The sequence below is a fragment of the Tachypleus tridentatus genome, chromosome 2 (genome assembly GCF_004210375.1).
Source record: "Tachypleus tridentatus isolate NWPU-2018 chromosome 2, ASM421037v1, whole genome shotgun sequence".
NCBI lineage: Eukaryota > Metazoa > Arthropoda > Merostomata > Xiphosura > Limulidae > Tachypleus > Tachypleus tridentatus.
The window spans coordinates 150,609,441-150,629,368 of record NC_134826.1 but is presented as its reverse complement, the minus strand read 5'-3'; the positions used below and the strand labels follow the sequence as shown (position 1 = coordinate 150,629,368).

Sequence of the window (19,928 nt, the reverse complement as noted above, 5' to 3'; positions counted from 1 at the left end):
GAACCAAAGTAAATAAAGAAACAGGAAATGGAAAAGTAATATTTCTAATACAAAATGTTTTATCGTTTTGTTGGTTTTTTTTGACAGAAAATACAATATCTCACGTACTTGAAAGTTAATATGCAGATTCACCTGAATAATATTTAATACTTAATATATTTTAAATTTAATATATAAATACACCTGAATAATATTTCATATACTTTAAATTTAACATGTAGATTCACATGAATAATATTTTGAGTAATGCATTATTATTTTTTTGCTTGTTTCTTTGTTATTAAGCACAAAGGTACACAATGGGCTATTTGTGCTATGCCAACCATAGGTATTGAAACTCAGGTTTTGTATTGACAAGTCTACTGCTGAACCAATGAGGGTTTTTTATCCACAGAAAATTACCATTTATTCTATAAAAATATGTTCAAATTTTAAAACAAAACATACAAGTTCCACAATTTAGATTTTTATACATTTTGATAATATTACAAAAATAAGAGTGATGTTAGATTATAATTATCTTTTTGTATACATTACACGTTCACATCAGCTAAGTTTAGTTAAACTTTGCAAATTCATTCACAAAGTTAACAATTACTTTCCACATGTACAATTTTCTTAGTTTTAACATTTGATTCAATTTCTGTTTCCTTTGTACTTAATTACATGTTTTCATTACAGTTAAGTCATTATGTACTTAACTCTGTGAATGATTTTAGAATTAGAACTTATTACCTGCACAGCAGCCATGTTGTCACCATAATCTTCAACAGATAAAAGTTGCTGTTTTTCCGATATCCACGCTTCTTCTTCTTCAACTTTAGCAAGGAACTGCTGGTAGGTCAGCGATTCTTCCAGTTTATGACCTCGTTTACTGGACATCTGAAGGAAAATTATTTTATACAAAAGCAAAACAGGAAAAGAAAAAGTATAAAAATATCTTAAACCTTACAAAACATACACCTGTAGTGAACATCAAACCAAAACATGCACGTAATATCAAACCAAAACATACACGTCTGAACATCAAACCTACACGTAACATCAAACCAAAACATACACGTGTAACATCAAACCAAAACATACACGTGAAACATCAAACCAAAACATACACCTGAACATCAAACCAAAACATACACGTGAACATCAAACCAAAACATACATGCAAACCAAAACATACACCTGTAGTGAACATCAAACCAAAACATACACCTGTAGTGAACATCAAACCAAAACATACACCTGTAGTGAACATCAAACCAAAACATACACCTGTAGTGAACATCAAACCAAAACATACACCTGTAGTGAACATCAAACCAAAACATACACCTGTAGTGAACATCAAACCAAAACATACACCTGTAGTGAACACCAAACCAAAACATACACGTCGTGAACACAAACCAAAACATACACGTAACATCAAACCAAAACATACACGTCGTGAACATCAAACCAAAACATACACGTATCAAACCAAAACATACACGTCGTGAACATCAAACCAAAACATACACGTGTAGTGAACATCAAACCAAAACATACACGTGTAGTGAACATCAAACCAAAACATACACCTGTCGTGAACATCAAACCAAAACATACACGTGTAGTGAACATCAAACCAAAACATACCGTGTAGTGAAATCAAACAAAACATACACGTGTAGTGAACATCAAACCAAAACATACACGTGTAGTGAACATCAAACCAAAACATACACGTGTAGTGAACATCAAACCAAAACATACATCTGTCGTGAACATCAAACCAAAACATACACCTGTAGTGAACATCAAACCAAAACATACACCTGTAGTGAACATCAAACCAAAACATACACCTGTAGTGAACATCAAACCAAAACATACACCTGTAGTGAACATCAAACCAAAACATACACATGTCGTGAACATCAAACCAAAACATACACGTCGTGAATATCAAACCAAAACATACACGTGTCGTGAACATCAAACCAAAACATACACCTGTCGTGAACATCAAACTAAAACATACACCTGTCGTGAACATCAAACCAAAACATACACGTGTAGTGAACATCAAACCAAAACATACACGTGTAGTGAACATCAAACCAAAACATACACCTGTCGTGAACATCAAACCAAAACATACACCTGTCGTGAACATCAAACCTTAATATATATATTATCTACTACATTATACTTTAAATCTCTATAAAATATATTGAAGGATCATATAATTATATACAAGAAAAATCGTAAATGAAAGTTTACTAAATTAAGTACTTGATATTTAATTAGTTTTCAATACTCTGCCACCTTTCAGCATCTACCAACACAAATTTTAAAATTATTATTTGTAACACACGTAAACGACATCTCTGAGATAATTTTCCTCTTTCATTCTTCAGTCCAGCTGATGAATATTGGTATTGGAAAGCATACATCTAATACAACAACCATTAGCACACAAACAACACAGGTGAAATGGTGTTTATATTATTCTGTAACATCTGTAAGCATTTAAAGATATTAGCTTAAAATTGAAATATAGTAATATTCAAACCTAAATAACACACAGCAGGTCTAACGTGACAAATTTTGGGGAATTTATCTGGCCTAAGTTATCTGATTTTTTTCAGGGTCGACATAAATATAACTTTTAATAATGCTAGCAATGTTCAAGCCAGTGTAAACTGACCTCTTTGAGTTCTTGCCATGCTTGGTTCAAAGTCTTCAGCCTCTGTTCAATTTCAGGCACACCAATATTTGACACTGCCATTAGTTTCTGGCCTGCTTCTTGAACGTCTTGGATGGCTGGTTCATGGGAAGCTAACTCAGCTTCGAATCTCTTGTGTTTTTTTCGAAGATTCTGAACTCCAGTCAAGTCACGCCCATAATCATCTGAGCTAACTAATAGCTTTTTTTCCCTGTTCATTTTAACATAAACATGTTTATGCAAACCTGAACTTATTTTAACCCTCCTTACACAAACTATTTAGGTAAATATAAAAGAATATTTCAAAAATGTGGAGAAACACAAATGTTATCGTACAAGATAACCAGTAAATATCAACACAAATCTTAGGCATATAACATTACATTACTGCTGTTAAATGAGCAATTAAATACAAATTATGAACAAATGTCAAGAATGAAAAAAGAAAATTACAGTTATAATAGATTTATACATTTCTACCTAAATTTCTATGTACCATTTTGTTACATATATGACTTCATCACAACTTGTACACATTAATTATTCAGGTTAGATACTGCCTTGTGGAACAAATGCAAAAATTAAAATTTCATCCTTACTTAATCCAGGATTCTTAATCCAGGATCTTCGCTGCGATATCCCTGAAGAACTGATGGAGTGTGTAAGCCTCATCAAGTCGAGACCTACGGTATGTAGCAAGTGTTTTGACACGTTCATATCTTTCATTAATGGAAGTTCGCCTTTCTTGTATAGAAGTTGAATCAAACTGTCCTGATTCTACCAGACTGTCAGCTAGGTTGTTCATGTCCTTAATACGATCTTCGTGAGAAGTGATATCAGCTTCTACCAGCTGATGCTTCTTGATTAGATTTTGTACTGATGCCAAATCCTTGCCAGAATCTTCTGTTTCTAGCAGAGAATCAACCTAAAACAATAACAAATTATGTATAAAACAGGTGACTTCACAGTGCAAAGATACACAAAATATTATCTGTTGGTTTTTCATGGCAGGGGATCAAACACATGATTTTATTGTTGTAAGTCTGCAAATTATTGCTGACCAAAATTTGAATATTCATTCTAAAATAAATTGAGCCTGTATAAAATATCATTTTAAAGTTACCTACAACGTTGTTTTTCATATAAACAGTAACAAATACTTACAACTAAAGCTTTCCACATAAACACACTATATGCAAAGAAGGCTATAGAAAAGATTACAATTTTTCAATCTTTATAAATACTACAACCAAAACAAAAGTTATCTGATTGTAATGAGAAAGAATTTTACACAAGAATTGTAATATTGCATACTTATATACCACTAAGAGTTCCGAGAGACATCTTTACCTGAGTGTTTAGTTTAAATAAGAAAATCGCTGGCTAGCTACAAAATCCTTGAATATATAATAAAGTTCTTAAGGAAAAAAGTTTATTATCTGGCAAAAATGTATTAAATAATAATGTTGAATAAATTCATTACAAGACAACTAATTCATTACAGACAACTAATTCATTACAGACAACAAATTCATTACAAGACAACTAATTCATTACAGACAACTAATTCATTACAGACAACAAATTCATTACAAGACAACAAATTCATTACAGACAACTAATTCATTACAGACAACAAATTCATTACAAGTCAACAAATTCATTACAGACAACAAATTCATTACAGACAACAAATTCATTACAGACAACAAATTCATTACAAGACAACAAATTCATTACAAGACAACAAATTCATTACAAGACAACAAATTCATTACAGACAACTAATTCATTACAAGACAGCAAATTCATTACAGACAACAATTCATTACAGACAACTAATTCATTACAAGACAACAAATTCATTACAGATGATCCAATGTTCTTTTCATATACAGAGACTTTTATAAAATATCTGAAAAAGCAAGAAATAGTCTAATTATTTAAAAAATAAATTGTTTTCATTTATCAGCATATAAACTGAATGATATGATTAGAGGTAACAATTAATTTTTGTTCGCTGAATTAAATATAAATATTTTATGAACACTTTTACTGAAAATGAATTATAATTAGTTTGTATGTTTAATTCTGTATAATTTTAAGTTTTGTTTGAATTTTCTTATTGATAAATCGTTATAGAATGAAACATGCAAAGAAACACATTGTCAAATACATATTACTACTTAATCAACTATATGACCTTACATATTAGTAAATGTAATATTGAATTTTGGATTCTTCTCTTCTAGCTGTCTTCCTGGTTTTGACTTTATTAGGTTACTGAACTGAAAAAGCATGCTTTAATTTGGGCATTTTCAACATTGAAATATTCTGTGAATAAAACCTGTGGGTTATTATAGTGTTATATGATTGGACAGTTTGGTGATGTGGTGTTAACGTGTCTCTCCTTGGGAAATTTCAGCCAATGATTATGACTTTTGTGTTGTAGCGATCAATACCAAGCATGGGGCATGTGTATACCTGATTCAGTTTTATTACTCTACCAATATACGCTTAAATCTAATTACACATCCAGAGTAGCACATCGTCCAGTATACACACACACACACATATGGCTTGTATAATTTTAAAAAGAAAAATTTGCTTGTCAGAGCAGAAATCTCCATAGATTTGTGTAAATTATCAGTATTGTAACAACTGAGACATTGACATGACAGACAGAAGGAAACAAAAGTAATTCTTATGTCAAATTCATTCTTTTAAGTGAAATGCTCATCAGTTCAAAACAGAATTACAGTAACATTAATTTCTTATTATATATGAAAACAAAACTCTTACTACAGCTATCGTTTATACAGTTTGAAATACATACAGTACTTTACACATCCATATCTTGATGTAAGGTTTAAAAATATAATCCAGTGTTGTGAAGAGTTGAGACTGACCTCACCCAACCAGAAGTCCAGATCTTTCACTGCAGCATTGAATGTTCTTTCCTTGTTTGCTTCCTTTAGCTTCAAGCTTTTCTCTGAAGATTTCTGTGTTAGGTGTTCCCACTGGTCAGCAATGGAGACCAGTCTGGCTTTAACTGCATCCTCTGAACCAGCACACTGGTGTTTGTCAATCAAGTTTTGACCAAGACCAAGGACAGCCTGGACTCTGTCAGCATTAGCAGCAAGTTCAGCCTCAAAAGCTTGATGTTTCTGATGCTTGCTCTGTTAAACACATACATTCAATCAAGCTTTAATTAAACACATTTAATATCCACTCCAAAACCAAGGGTTACATTCACTAGTTGAATCAAAATACACGTTACATATGCAGGGAAAATAAACTGTAAAATTAACATGAACTCATCAATATTGCAAACACACTTTGAATAGACCTTTAGTTTAGGTTTACAATACTTTTCACTTAATTATTTGTTTCCATAGTAAAAGCATTATAGACCATTACTGCATTTCTGAAAGCAATACTTGTACATGTAAATGTTTTAAACTTGTTTTATTCCCACATATTATTTCATTTTCCATCCTGTGTTACAACCTAGTGTGAAACTTGTAAATTCTGGTTTGGATGTTTTAATAAAAAAAAATTATTGATATATTTATGTATCTGGTTAAATAATTTTTTTATTGTGTTCACATAGAAATGAAAATAAGAACACATCAGTTTATTAAAATAATGCTAATCCTAATAATCTCACTTAATTGTGTTCACAATGTAAATAACACAATGGTAAATTAACTACACAAAAATGTTCTCTTTATACAATGGAAGGAGTTAGTTAACACTACAATTACAGTACTGTGCAAGTGTTATAACAAGAGAATATTTTGTAATTATTTCCATTCTATGGAGATAATTCTTCCACACCATTATGGAATGTAAATTTCAACATTATCATAATGTTCCACTGATCTCTGTTGACAACTGAATGAGCCAGGGTGAGAATAGTTATTTTTTTAGGATTTCCTATACCTGTACCTTGGACATGTCATAAGAGTTCTGCTCAAATATAGGGTCATAAATAATTGTCATGCTACACAATGTAGTGTCTTAGTTATATAGAAAGAAGCTAAGATGTGGCAGTGGTATACACTAAAAAAATCAATCTAATAACACTCCACATATAAACCCCAATAAAAATATTTAACATTATATATTAACTTTCATTATAATTCCATGGTCCAAAAAAGCATGGAGAACTGTCAGTAAAGCAGAGAGTTCTCATAAAAGCATATGTAATGCTAGTTGGATCCTCCAACAAATTGCTAAAGACTTGAAATGCTTCACAAACACTGTCAAGTAAACCATTTATTGTAAGACTTGGACAGATAAATTAAAAAATATGAAAGGAAGAGGCAGAACTTCTAAATTCAATGATACTTATGTTAAGTATCTTCGTCTATGCAGCCTTCGGGACAGAAGGAAGACTGCCAATGATCGTACACGAGATAAACAACCATGTACCAAATGACAAAAAGGTGTCCAGTATCAAGAAGACTCAATCAGAATGGAATATCTGATCATGTGTAGAAACTACTTAGTTAAGAAAGAAACTGTTGGAGTTATTCAAATGATGCAATGACCTCCACCAAACCATAATGTGAAACCAAGTGGGCAGATCTGGGATTTGATAAGTCAAACACTTGACAAATCAAAAGTTACTTCCAAAGAAACTTTATGGGCATGTATTAGAGACATTTAAGTGAAATACCAGAGAACACTATGATTAAATAAGTTGAAACAATGTCTATAAGACTATCTGCAGTTATTAAAGCAAAATGGGGGACACACAAAATATTAACTGTTTGCTAAACTCAAGCATTTTCACTGAGTTTCTGTTGTACTAAATATGACTATTAATACAGTTTTGATGTTTAATTTGTGATTTACCTTCCATTGTTCTTTAAAAGTAGTCTGAAACATAATTTTTAGCTTTGTCCTAACATTTTTACATGGAACTGCACACCTTTTCCAGTTTACTCACCTGAATATTAGCAGGATCCTTGTAGGATTCGTCTTTAGCTATTTGTACCTTTTCTGCAATCCAGTTCTCTATCTCATCAGCATCTCTACTAAATTGTTGTAGAGACTGGGATTCACCAAGTTTTGACCTTTTATCAATCAGAGCTTCTTTCAGGTGGCGCCATCTAGGTGAATATGTAATTTATTAAAATATATTTTATCTTAACATGTAATCACAGTTCTCAAGCCTTAATATTGTAAGACCCCTTTTATTTTAATTTTTCCACATTCCCTAAATCTATCAATATTTTTTTGTTTTAAAGAAAGATTCTATGTAGCTGAAAAGTTGTATTCCAAAACTATGTTTTAGTTGATACACACTTAACTTTATGAAAACTATTTATACTATAAATACTTTAAAAAATATTTTCATTCAATATCAAACATGATTCTGAACTTCATGAAGCAACCTTGCAATCCCAGTTTAAGAAATGCTGTTCTAGGTCATAAACAGAGTTTCTCAAATCCTAAGCACAAGGTCACCCCATAGTACCCTAAAAAACATATCTGTTCTCCATGCACATGTTAAAAAGTGTGCTTCTTTGTACACAGTAATATTTTCAACAAAAGATTAGTACGACATTTTACTTTATAATAAATATCAAAATATCCAGTTAAATAACGTTACAAGAGATACACACACCTATCGAGCACTTGTTCCTTCTTTTCTCTAATGGTATCTGAATCGTAGTGATCACTGGCAATCAGCTGGTCAGCCATGTGTGCCAAAGTTGTTATTTTCTCCTCTTGCACATTAATAGCTTTATCAAAATCTTCATGTTTTTTTATCAAGGCCTCTACATTGTCTCCTCCCATGTCATCAGAGCTAAGGAAAGCCTCACGACTGGCCATCCAGCTCTCAGCCTGTTCGCAGTCTCTATAGAACAGCTGGAGCTCCAGGCACTGGTCTAATTTCATACGTCTTGCAATCCATGCACTGAAACATGCATAATTAGAAGAGAAGAAACACAATTCATTAATGGGTTACATTTCTTATGGTCGCTGTATGTTCCTTGATAAAAGTCACTTTTCTAACGTTCTCTTTCTGTCTTTGAAGGCGTTATTTACATAATTTGGCATTCTTGTACAAAGAAAACAGTGAATAAATCATAAGTATCTGAAAACCAGCTTTTAAAGACTTTATTATTAATAATATATAAACAAGTAAACAAAAAAAAACAAGTGCTGCATACTAAGATTCAGATGAAAGCAAAAGTCCAATAAAAAACTAGTTTAACATTTTAATTCCTACAGTTGAAAATGATATTCAATGTTTCAATTGCTACTTTCTTTCTAAATACAAGTAATATCCAAGTACTTCCATTTTATCTAGTTATAAAGAACTAAAATGAAACATATGATCAATAACAACCATTTATACAAATATTAAAAACTTCCTATAATGCAGTTTTAAGAAAAATTATTTTCTACTATTTACACCATGCTTAGCAAATTATTGATATGTGATATTTTCAAGAGATTGTTCATTGTTCATTTATTATTGTGTCATTGTTTAATATAACCAAACAGTTCATATTTTACTTATCATATCTAACTTATTGAGATGACGACGACTCATCATTGAAAATTGTAGATATTTTTTTTTAAGTGCAAGACAACTGATATAGAGAATGCTCTAGTTTTCAAAAGTAATGTGATCCATAACTTTAGAAATGTCTAAAATCATCTTATTAGCTACAAACCTTCATCTACATATCCTCTCACGATCAGGAACTATATTATTATATGATACAATTATATACTTGTATTATATTTTACTATAACTACACACGTTCATGCTTACTTCTCAAGTTCTCTACGTGCATCGTTCATTTTTTCAAGCTTTTCTTGAACTTCAACACTAGCATAGTGGCCACTCTGTAATAGCTGCTGTCCAAAACGTTCAAAGGCTTGGAAAGTTCCAGATCGAGCATCAATTTCAGTTCTGTGTTCCTGAAACCAACACTGTATTCTGTATTTTTGTAATGTAATATTTGTTGTTGATTTTTATATATATTTTAATTCCAATTGTTAAAACCAACTCCCACTTACATAGCACTTGTACATATGTCTATATAAGAAGTATACAGCAATCTTCTTCCTAAACCTCTCCAATAGCAAATGTTCCGCAACTATATACATCTTTTATAACTTCATATATAACTGAAGAATGGCCTCTTTATATAAATCATTACACGTTACTATTTTCACATAATAGCTCCTTGTGTTACAAAACATTACACATGCACGTATTTTCACTGTGTTACTAAAACATTACACATGCACGTATTTTCACTGTGTTATAAAACATTACACAAAATGTTACACCATGCACATATTTTCACTGTGTTACTAAAACATCATTACACATGCACATATTTTCACTTGTGTCTACAAAACATTTTCGCTCTATATTACTAAATCATTACACATTACACATATTTTCACTCTGTGTTACTAAAACTATTACACATGCACGTATTTTCACTGTGTTACTAAAACATTACACATGCATATATTTTCACTGTGTTACTAAAATACACATGTATATTTTTCACTGTGTTTACTAAAATATTACACATGTATATATTTTCACTTTGTATTACTAAAACGTTACACATGCATATATTTTCACACATGTATATGCTTTGTATTACTAAAACGTTACACATATATATTTTCACTATTATTATACATTCAACACCTACATATTTTCACTCTGTATTACTATTTTTATAAAAGATATTGTAATTTTTCTTATTAAAAACTAAACATTCAAGACATGGATTATTCCAGAATATCTGATCAACAAGTTCATAATTAACCATTCTAACATTAACTGAGCTGATGTCTTATCAAAGATCATACTTTTAAAGTTTGTTCCCTACATCAGCATGCAAATGAGGGTATAATAAATAGTCAATCAGTTCTTACTTTTTTTTCTAAAAACACATATCAGAGGAAACTGAGTTTTGGTATAATTTTCAAAGTTTACAAGTAGTAGGTGTGACTAGATTTTGATATAAATTTGTTGTTTCTGAAAATCTACAAGAAGTCGATTTTTTTGCTACATAGTATATATTAATGTGTCCATAAAACTTGACAATTTGGTTATACTGGTAATTTCTTTAATTAAATAAATTTCATGCGTAAAAAGAAATCAAAAAACAACTTATTTCTTAAATTATGAAAATAAACAGAAATTTCATATATTAAATTTAAATTAGACAAGCATCTGCATTCCTCCTAACATTTTAAAGAAAATAATTTTATAAATATTATGAGAAAAAAGAACTGTTAGTTAACATGACAATTAAAAGCACTGTGTTTCTTTGTGTTTAGATACACGTATGCAAGTTGTTGAAAAGTCAGTCAAACCAAAAATAATAATTCAGAAGAAAAAGGGAAGGCAGTTCTAATGATACCTGTACCAGTGATATGCCACAGAAAATATGTCTGGTAATTCTACATAAAACAGCACTCGTATCAATGGTAACATATATGATGTATTAAGACATAAAAATGGTAACATATAGGATGTATTAAGACATGAACAAAGTTTTCTCTCAATCTTTGAATAAAATGTTACAAAGCAAAATATAAATAATACAAAAATAATAAGAATGACATAAACATTTCAATAAGAATGGTACTATATCACATCCAAAGTTTATTAGTTAAGAATGTAGAACTGGTGTGAACATAAAACAATAATAAGTTGCACAATACGCTATAAAGGCTGAAATTAAGTGAAGTATGAACAAAGATAACACTGAAAATGAAGAACTTTGTTTACAGAATAGTTCTTAATCTTTCTACCTGGTGGCGCTCTAAAAGTGCCTCAGCTCCAGTGACATCGTTAGCCAACTCTTCAGAAGACACCAAACTGGTCATACTGCCGATCCATGATGTGAGGTCTCTGCATATTTGAAAACATAATTGAAACTGTTATTTAAATATGTTACTTTCATTCACATTACTACAGCTATAAATATTTTACGACACTGGCACATGCTTAATGAAAAATGTTCATGTTACAGAAATATAAGTCTAATATGTTACATGTGTATCAATTAATTAGTTAGTTATTTAATGTTATATCCTTGTATACATTATTTTTTCTCAAAATAACTAGCAATGAATTACCATTGTGAATAATTCTGAAAAGTGTAACTTAGTGTGAGTAAATTACTTTTTGTTGAATGTATGAATTTTGATTGTAAATTACAGATATTATATCTTTGGTAACCCACCATTGATTACAAAGAAAGTTTGGTTAGTCACTTCCAGAAAGTATTACTCTGGGAGCATTACTGTTGGTCTTTGATTAAATACCTAATTTTAAAGTATCAGATTTTTATTACAAAGTACCACAAGCATAACAAAAAACTTGTGCACTCACTGAACCTTTTACTTGGTAATTAATTTAGTGACCATTTTGAATTATTGTTTAATAATCTTGCCTGTAGTCAGCTGAAAAACGCTGGAGGTCATACGAGTCCAACAACTTTTCTTTGCGAGCATTAGCTTTAGCAGTCAACTGTGTCCACTCTTCGTTAATCTCTTTTTGTTTTACATAGATTGTCTCAGCTGAATCAGGATGTGTCTGCATCAATCTACTGGCAGTTTCATCGAGCTGTTTGATCTATAATGTTTTACACAGCGATTTATTTTTAGAATTAAACACATTTGCTGTAATATAAATTAATATTAATTCATCACTTACACCATCTTTAAAAAGGGGAATAGGTAGCAACTGTTTATAACACAGTAATTAACAGTATTTTGTAATTAGCAGATAAAAATCCTTAGCAAACATTAAACTGATTTACAATGGAGGCAAATGCTTAAAATATATATCTTAAACCAGAAGTATATATTTGTATAATAGTACTTTAGTCACTTGTCACATGTAAAACAGTGTTCTCAAAGAAATAACATAAAAAACAGATTTAAAATACCCTGTCTCCTAGAGCAGCTAGATCCCTTTCTAAACCTTCATGTTTTCGTTGTAAAGTCTGGACACTCTGGAGATCTTGTCCATAATCTTCACTTTCCAGTGCTTCATCTTTCTCCTGTATCCAATCCTTTGTTTCGTCTACATCTCGGTGGAATCTCTGAACTTCGTGGGCTGTACCAAGTTGGGTTGCTCTCTCAGAAGTGACATGCTGAAGGTCTTGCCACTTCTGGTTTAAGTCCTGCAGTGAACAGAGGTTATTCATGTGTTACAAAATACATAGAGACCAGAACATTTTATCGGAATATTGTTTGTTCATTCTCTCCTCTTTATAAAAGATAATTATAAATCTTTGGTATGTATTATTGTAAGCTATAAAGATAAAAAATGAGCTATCTAATTATGTTATTAAAACCAAACTTTTATTGCTATAAATTAGCAAATTTACTACTGAGTTATCAGGTGAGGACAGGGAAGGATATAAAATACTCTTAAGTGTACAGTTTTCCATTTCCTTAATTAATTCTTTTAAACCTTGAAACAGTGCATTCTTTACACAGTAGAAATAAATGTTCAGTAAAATAAGTGTGTAAGTTTCATTCAGTGCAACCCTGCACTGTGGGCTGTGCTCTATCCACTAAGGAGAATAAAACCTTGCATTTTAGTGTTGTAAGTCCATAAACGTATCACTGACAGACCAGTAAAATTAGTAAGACTCAATCTTGTAGCAGTTATTCACGAAATTCAGTAGAAAACTCTACAACATAATATGCATGTCTTACTTCAATCTGTGTTTGAATTTTTAGAGCTGCCTCTGTCTGTCCGAGGTTCATTAACTGGGTAGCAATCTCATTCATTTCAGCTAATCGAATTTCATTAGCTTTAAGATCAGACTGAAAATCATCGAACTTCTTTTGAAGCACCTCGACTTGCTCCAGATCTTCACCAACCTCCTGAATATTTGCAACTTGTTCCTGAAAAAAAAAATATATATTATCAATACTAAATCTCAGCTCTTCTATCAATTTTCCCCATACATTCAAAAAGTAATCTTTGCTGCTTAATAACAATCAGCGATTGTAACTGGATAAGAGGTGTATAGCAATTTTAAATTTATATAAGTAACTGAATCCAAAACCTCCAGCTTGTGCCAGTACTCTCAAATTATCTTATTTATGAGTAATTAACCCTATCACCATGGGCATCCTTTACTGTGCATAACACAAGGTTTTCACGACTTGCTTACTGTGCACAACACAAGGTTTTCACGACTTGCATACTGTGCACAACACAAGGTTTTCCTGACTTACATTCAAAATTTTATTCACGTATTTTCTATTTATGTTATATCAATTAGTACATAAGTTTTAAGTTATTAATTTTATAAGGCAATATTTTAAAAAATCCTGAATTCTGGTCCTCTATATTTTATTTACCACCCTTAAAAAACTATGAAATTAAACATAAATTAATCGCTAAAAATCATAATTTTTAGACAAACCATAATTTTTATAGCCTCCAATTCTGTTTGGTTACAGAGCTATCAAATAAAAGAAATATACCTTTATTTCATGTTTATTATTATAAAAGTAATTAAAATTAACCTATCTATCTAGGTTAGTTAAAGTTAGATTAGGTAAAATAAATAATAATATAATTAAAATATTTCACAAAGCACACACACAAGCAGCTACTGGATAATGGAATTTGATAGCATAACATGAGCTCCATGTTCCTTCAATATTTACAACTTATAATGGCTCAAGAGTAATTAGTCATAGTTCAGAGGGCAATAATTATGAAAGATGTATGCTGTTATGGGGTTAAGACTACTTGGAATTAGCGAATGTAGTTCCATGTTACAATATGAAGTTATTTTAGAAAAAAAAAAAGATAATTTAGATTTATATCAATTTTCTTTTGGTGGTTATAAGAGCAGTCAAATTGACCAATCTTGTACAGAGATAGGATAGAGAAAATAACAAATATAATATGAAGTTTTACTGAAAACAAATATTTAAAATGTATTTAGGAGGTTTCAAGGTTGCACAAAGGAAATTTTAAATTTTTGAGATGAAAAAAAGTATTTTTAATCTTAACACGAAAATCACTTTGCACATCAAATATCCAAAACAAATACTCAATATATTTGTGAACAAATCTTTATTTTAGTATATTAAAAAATACTTCACCAAACAAATATAAATATAATTGTTTATATGTGAAAGACTCGTAATGTTAACTGAAAGCCTGCCAAATTTTGTGAAGACATACACACTATATTGAAAGTTATAAGTGGTAAATTTAGAGAGATTTTAAACAAGTAGAAAGAAGTCATGTGGCTGGTCAATTTGACTGAGCCCCCACTGAGACGGTTAAGTTTCTGTACAAAGGAAAAAAATAAAAGAAATATTCACAAACTTTCACAAAATCAATAAAACAGTCACACACGATGAGTTCAGTTAGGCCATGGCTGAACCATGTTCCTGTTCCACGTATAGCTCTGAACCATGTTCCTGTTCCACGTATAGCTCTGAACCATGTTCCTGTTCCACGTATAGCTACTTCTTATGCATTAAAACTTGCTGCTTTTACTTCAAAACGTCATATTGTATGCATGCAGTATATGTCACGAAAACAAGATTTAATATTCTAAAATTTAAATATCAAATGTTTTCTTTGAGGACAGTCCCAGAACCATATTAAAATGACAATGGCCTGACCACTCAAAAAATTCTTCTTACAGCAATATAAGATATTTTTATCTAAAAAAACTAGAATCAATAAGAGCTACCTTGTCTTTTATCCACTGTGCAAGTTCAGCAGCTTCTCGAACTAACTGGTAGGCTTTGCAAGTTTCTTCCAGTTTCCGACAGCGCTCTCTGCCCAGAGAGAGCAAGTTTGCATACAGAGCTTCAATCTGAGCTTGTCTAGCAGAAATACTGTTGGTGTCAGCAAGGTTTTGTTGGCTTTCAGACAGACCAGCTTCAATTTTCTTTACATAAGCAGCTGGCACAAAACCCTGTCGATCGTTAACTTCCACTTTCCACCAGTCCTATACAACAGACAAAAGTAACATGGTCATTAAATAAAGGTTTAACTTCTCAACTTTAAGTCTTTTTCTACTATGGCATCAAATTATAGACCATTTTATTTGCTAGGGGAACAATACTGAGTCTGAGATAATTAAGAGGGCTACAGAAAGTTCAACAAATTACATTAATAGTTCTATAGTAATTTTTTTAAGTTATTGTTTTCCAATGTTTCAGCAAAATGTCTATCTTCATTTCTCAACTTTAAGAAAATGGATCAATTTACCAGATTCGTAAGAAGTTATGAAATTTGACAATTCAAAATGAATTCTAACACTTGGAAAAACTGGTTTAAATATACAAATAACAATAAAACAAAATAAGGATTTTACAAATGTTTTTATTAGTGAGTAAAGTACAATTTAATAGAATATATCGTAATTCTGATGTAAATGTTCCTAATATCTAAATTTTATGAATTTTTGAAAGAATTTAACAATATGTTTACTTCGGTATGAGAAATGTCACACCTTATCTACAGTGGATTACGTTTTTAAACTATTGTAACACAGTTGAAATACCTTATTGTTACTATTGAAAAATGTGTTTTTAAACTATTGTAACACAGTTGAAATACCTTATTGTTACTATTGAGTAACGTGTTTTTAAACTATTGTAACACAGTTGAAATACCTTATTGTTACTTTTGAGTAAAGTGTTTTTAAACTATTGTAACACAGTTGAAACACCTTATTGTTACTATTGAGTAACGTGTTTTTAAACTATTGTAACACAGTTGAAATACCTTATTGTTACTTTTGAGTAAAGTGTTTTTAAACTATTGTAACACAGTTGAAATACCTTATTGTTAATATTGAGTAACGTGTTTTTAAACTATTGTAACACAGTTGAAATACCTTATTGTTACTTTTGAGTAAAGTGTTTTTAAACTATTGTAACACAGTTGAAATACCTTATTGTTACTATTGAGTAACGTGTTTTTAAACTATTGTAACACAGTTGAAATACCTTATTGTTACTATTGAGTAACGTGTTTTTAAACTATTGTAACACAGTTGAAATACCTTATTGTTACTATTGAGTAACGTATTTTTAAACTATTGTAACACAGTTGAAATACCTTATTGTTACTATTGAGTAACGTGTTTTTAAACTATTGTAACACAGTTGAAATACCTTATTGTTACTATTGTAACAGTTGAAATACCTTATTGTTCACATTGAGTAACGTGTTTTTAAACTATTGTAACACAGTTGAAATACCTTATTGTTAACATTGAGTAACGTGTTTTTAAACTATTGTAACAGTTGAAATACCTTATTGTTAACATTGAGTAATGTGTTTTTAAACTATTGTAACACAGTTGAAATACCTTATTGTTACTATTGAGTAACGTGTTTTTAAACTATTGTAACACAGTTGAAATACCTTATTGTTACTATTGTAACAGTTGAAATACCTTATTGTTCACATTGAGTAACGTGTTTTTAAACTATTGTAACACAGTTGAAATACCTTATTGTTAACATTGAGTAACGTGTTTTTAAACTATTGTAACAGTTGAAATACCTTATTGTTAACATTGAGTAATGTGTTTTTAAACTATTGTAACACAGTTGAAATACCTTATTGTTACTATTGAGTAACGTGTTTTAAACTATTGTAACAGTTGAAATACCTTATTGTTACTATTGTAACAGTTGAAATACCTTATTGTTATTATTGTAACACAGTTGAAATACCTTATTGTTACTATTGTAACAGTTGAAATACCTTATTGTTACTATTGTAACAGTTGAAATACCTTATTGTTACTATTGTAACACAGTTGAAATACCTCATTGTTACTATTGTAACACAGTTGAAATACCTTATTGTTACTATTGTAACAGTTGAACTACCTTATTGTTACTATTGTAACAGTTGAACTACCTTATTGTTACTATTGTAACAGTTGAACTACCTTATTGTTACTATTGTAACATAGTTGAAATACCTTATTGTTACTATTGTAACAGTTGAACTACCTTATTGTTACTATTGTAACAGTTGAAATACCTTATTGTTACTATTGAGTAACGTCAATATATCCCCTTTCTTCATTGAAACTTCTCTCGGACTTTTTTCTGTATAGTCGTACAATGACATAACAAATTCCTTACCAGCTTGGTCTATCACAGGAGTTTCTTGTTGCTATTAAAAAGTAAAATTATATTGTACTTTACTAGAAAACAATTACACCAAGGGAGCCAAGTCTGGAATGAGTTTATTATGTTTTTTTAAATAGCATGCTTGAACTTCTTAGCAATATTTCTTAAAAGACTCTGACTTCAACATTTTATCACGTTTGTAACTAATATATATATTCAATATATGTTATGTAAAAATCCTACAATGGCAAATAATCATGTATGTGTGTTTTATGTTTTTTTTATATTTTCATCAGTTCCACTGCTAACCATAAATAAGTTTTTAATTAACTACCCTTTCAAATCAGCATTAATATCAAAGTTTCCATCACTCTGCTCTATTTACTGCAATATATTGTACTGTTTAACCAGTACTTATGGAATTGAACCTAGTAACTTACACGACAGGCCTGTGCTTGTTCTCTCAAGCCAGATATGGTGTTGCCAAAAGCCTCCAGATCTGCCATAAGTGCTTCTTGTTTCTTCAAGAGGGCCTACACATTCATTTATAAAACATATCTGTATCTATAAGGTGTAAAACTCAATAAAAGTTTCACAGAAAACAATTATATGTTTGTCGCTATATCATACTAAAGGTTACAAGAAATGTTAAAATTTACATATTTACCATGTATAAAACAATAAAATAAACGAAAACATTTTAAATTATTTGAGGAATATTCATGCAATAATTTTCTATCAAAATTAAAGTACTGCTAGTAAATGTTGTCTGTTAAAATGAATTTAATGTTGTGTCATATAAAGAAACATCTGTTCAGTTCTCTGTCTAAAGTAAATACTAATTTTGAATACATAAATTTATACTGTTAACATTACACCGAATACATAACATTCAATACCTCACCTCAGCAGAATCCTCATCCTTTCCAAAGTCTTGGTTTCCAGCAATAGGTTCTTTCTCTTTCATCCATGATTCTGCTTCATTGGCATCAGCAAAGTACTGATGGGCTTGAAGAGAGTCGTCCAAGTCTTCTTTACGTTGTCGAGCTTTGTCCTAACAGAGATAAAAAATATGTTTATGGATTCACTGTTGTGTGTATATGAAAGTTTGGTTTTTTAATTACATTGTTGCAACTTTGCTTAAAAGATACTAAGTTAACATTCTTTTGTTTGAAAGTATGTGTAATTATTTTGATTAGAGTATTATCTTTCATTTCAGGAGTGCATCTTTACTATTAATTTCAGTGCATCAATCATTTTTCAACCAATAATATTAGTTTGGGAGTGTATTATTACGACCAGTTTTTATTCTATGGTGTTGACACGATATACTGGTCATTATCTTTTCTTACAACAAAATATAGAAACTGACCTTAAGCTGCTGCCATTTGTCATTCAACTGCTCCAATCTTCTGTGAATTTCATCAGCAGCAAAATGACCTATCAGAGATAATTTATTTCTCAACACTTGAACATCTTAAATATTCATAATCTCCAACAGTATTTTAACCATAATGTTAACTTTGAATTTAAACATATCCATGACATTTAATAATAAAAACATTTTATCTGATATAAAGGGTTTATTTTCCCATAGACTATAAACTAGCTGACGCTTGGTTCATTCATAAAGTCAGTAAATGTCAGTCAGTCCAAACTCACTTATGGGTTTATTTACCTGTAGATAATATACTGATTGATGCTTGGTTTATTTATAAAGTCAGTAAACGTCAGTCTATCTAAATTCACTTAGGGGGTTATTTACCTGTAGATTATAAACTGCTATTTGATTTATATATATATATATAAATGTCAGTAAACTTTAATTTAACTATGCTAACTTACAATTAATTTAACTTATAAATGCATGGTTTATTTTCTAAGATGGAGTTATGTTTTGTAGTAACAAATTCCTTTTTTTATTTTAGATTTTGGTTTCTAGTATTTCGTGTTTTGAATCCAAACATTACTTTAAGCCACACATCAGTTAAATGAACTTGGTCTAAAATCTCAATGTTAAACTGTTAAATTTAAAGTCTATTAACTTTGTAAACTGACAACA

At 30.4% G+C, this 19,928-nt stretch overlaps 1 pseudogene across 1 annotated transcript in view; it reads right to left on the bottom strand.

Annotated features, from left to right (window-relative positions):
* The window catches only part of LOC143245359 (spectrin alpha chain-like), an 81,552-nt pseudogene that overhangs the window by 20,772 nt on the left and 40,852 nt on the right, over positions 1-19,928 (bottom strand). Inside the window, exons 21-36 of the transcript XR_013025598.1 lie at positions 19,239-19,306; positions 18,771-18,920; positions 18,307-18,399; positions 17,775-17,909; positions 15,457-15,717; positions 13,445-13,636; positions 12,667-12,903; positions 12,169-12,350; positions 11,525-11,624; positions 9,510-9,658; positions 8,349-8,642; positions 7,668-7,830; positions 5,620-5,889; positions 3,310-3,635; positions 2,693-2,921; positions 736-882 (exon numbers count right to left, since the gene is read on the bottom strand). The product of XR_013025598.1 is annotated as a spectrin alpha chain-like (transcript). The remainder of the gene's footprint in view (positions 1-735; positions 883-2,692; positions 2,922-3,309; positions 3,636-5,619; positions 5,890-7,667; positions 7,831-8,348; positions 8,643-9,509; positions 9,659-11,524; positions 11,625-12,168; positions 12,351-12,666; positions 12,904-13,444; positions 13,637-15,456; positions 15,718-17,774; positions 17,910-18,306; positions 18,400-18,770; positions 18,921-19,238; positions 19,307-19,928) is intronic.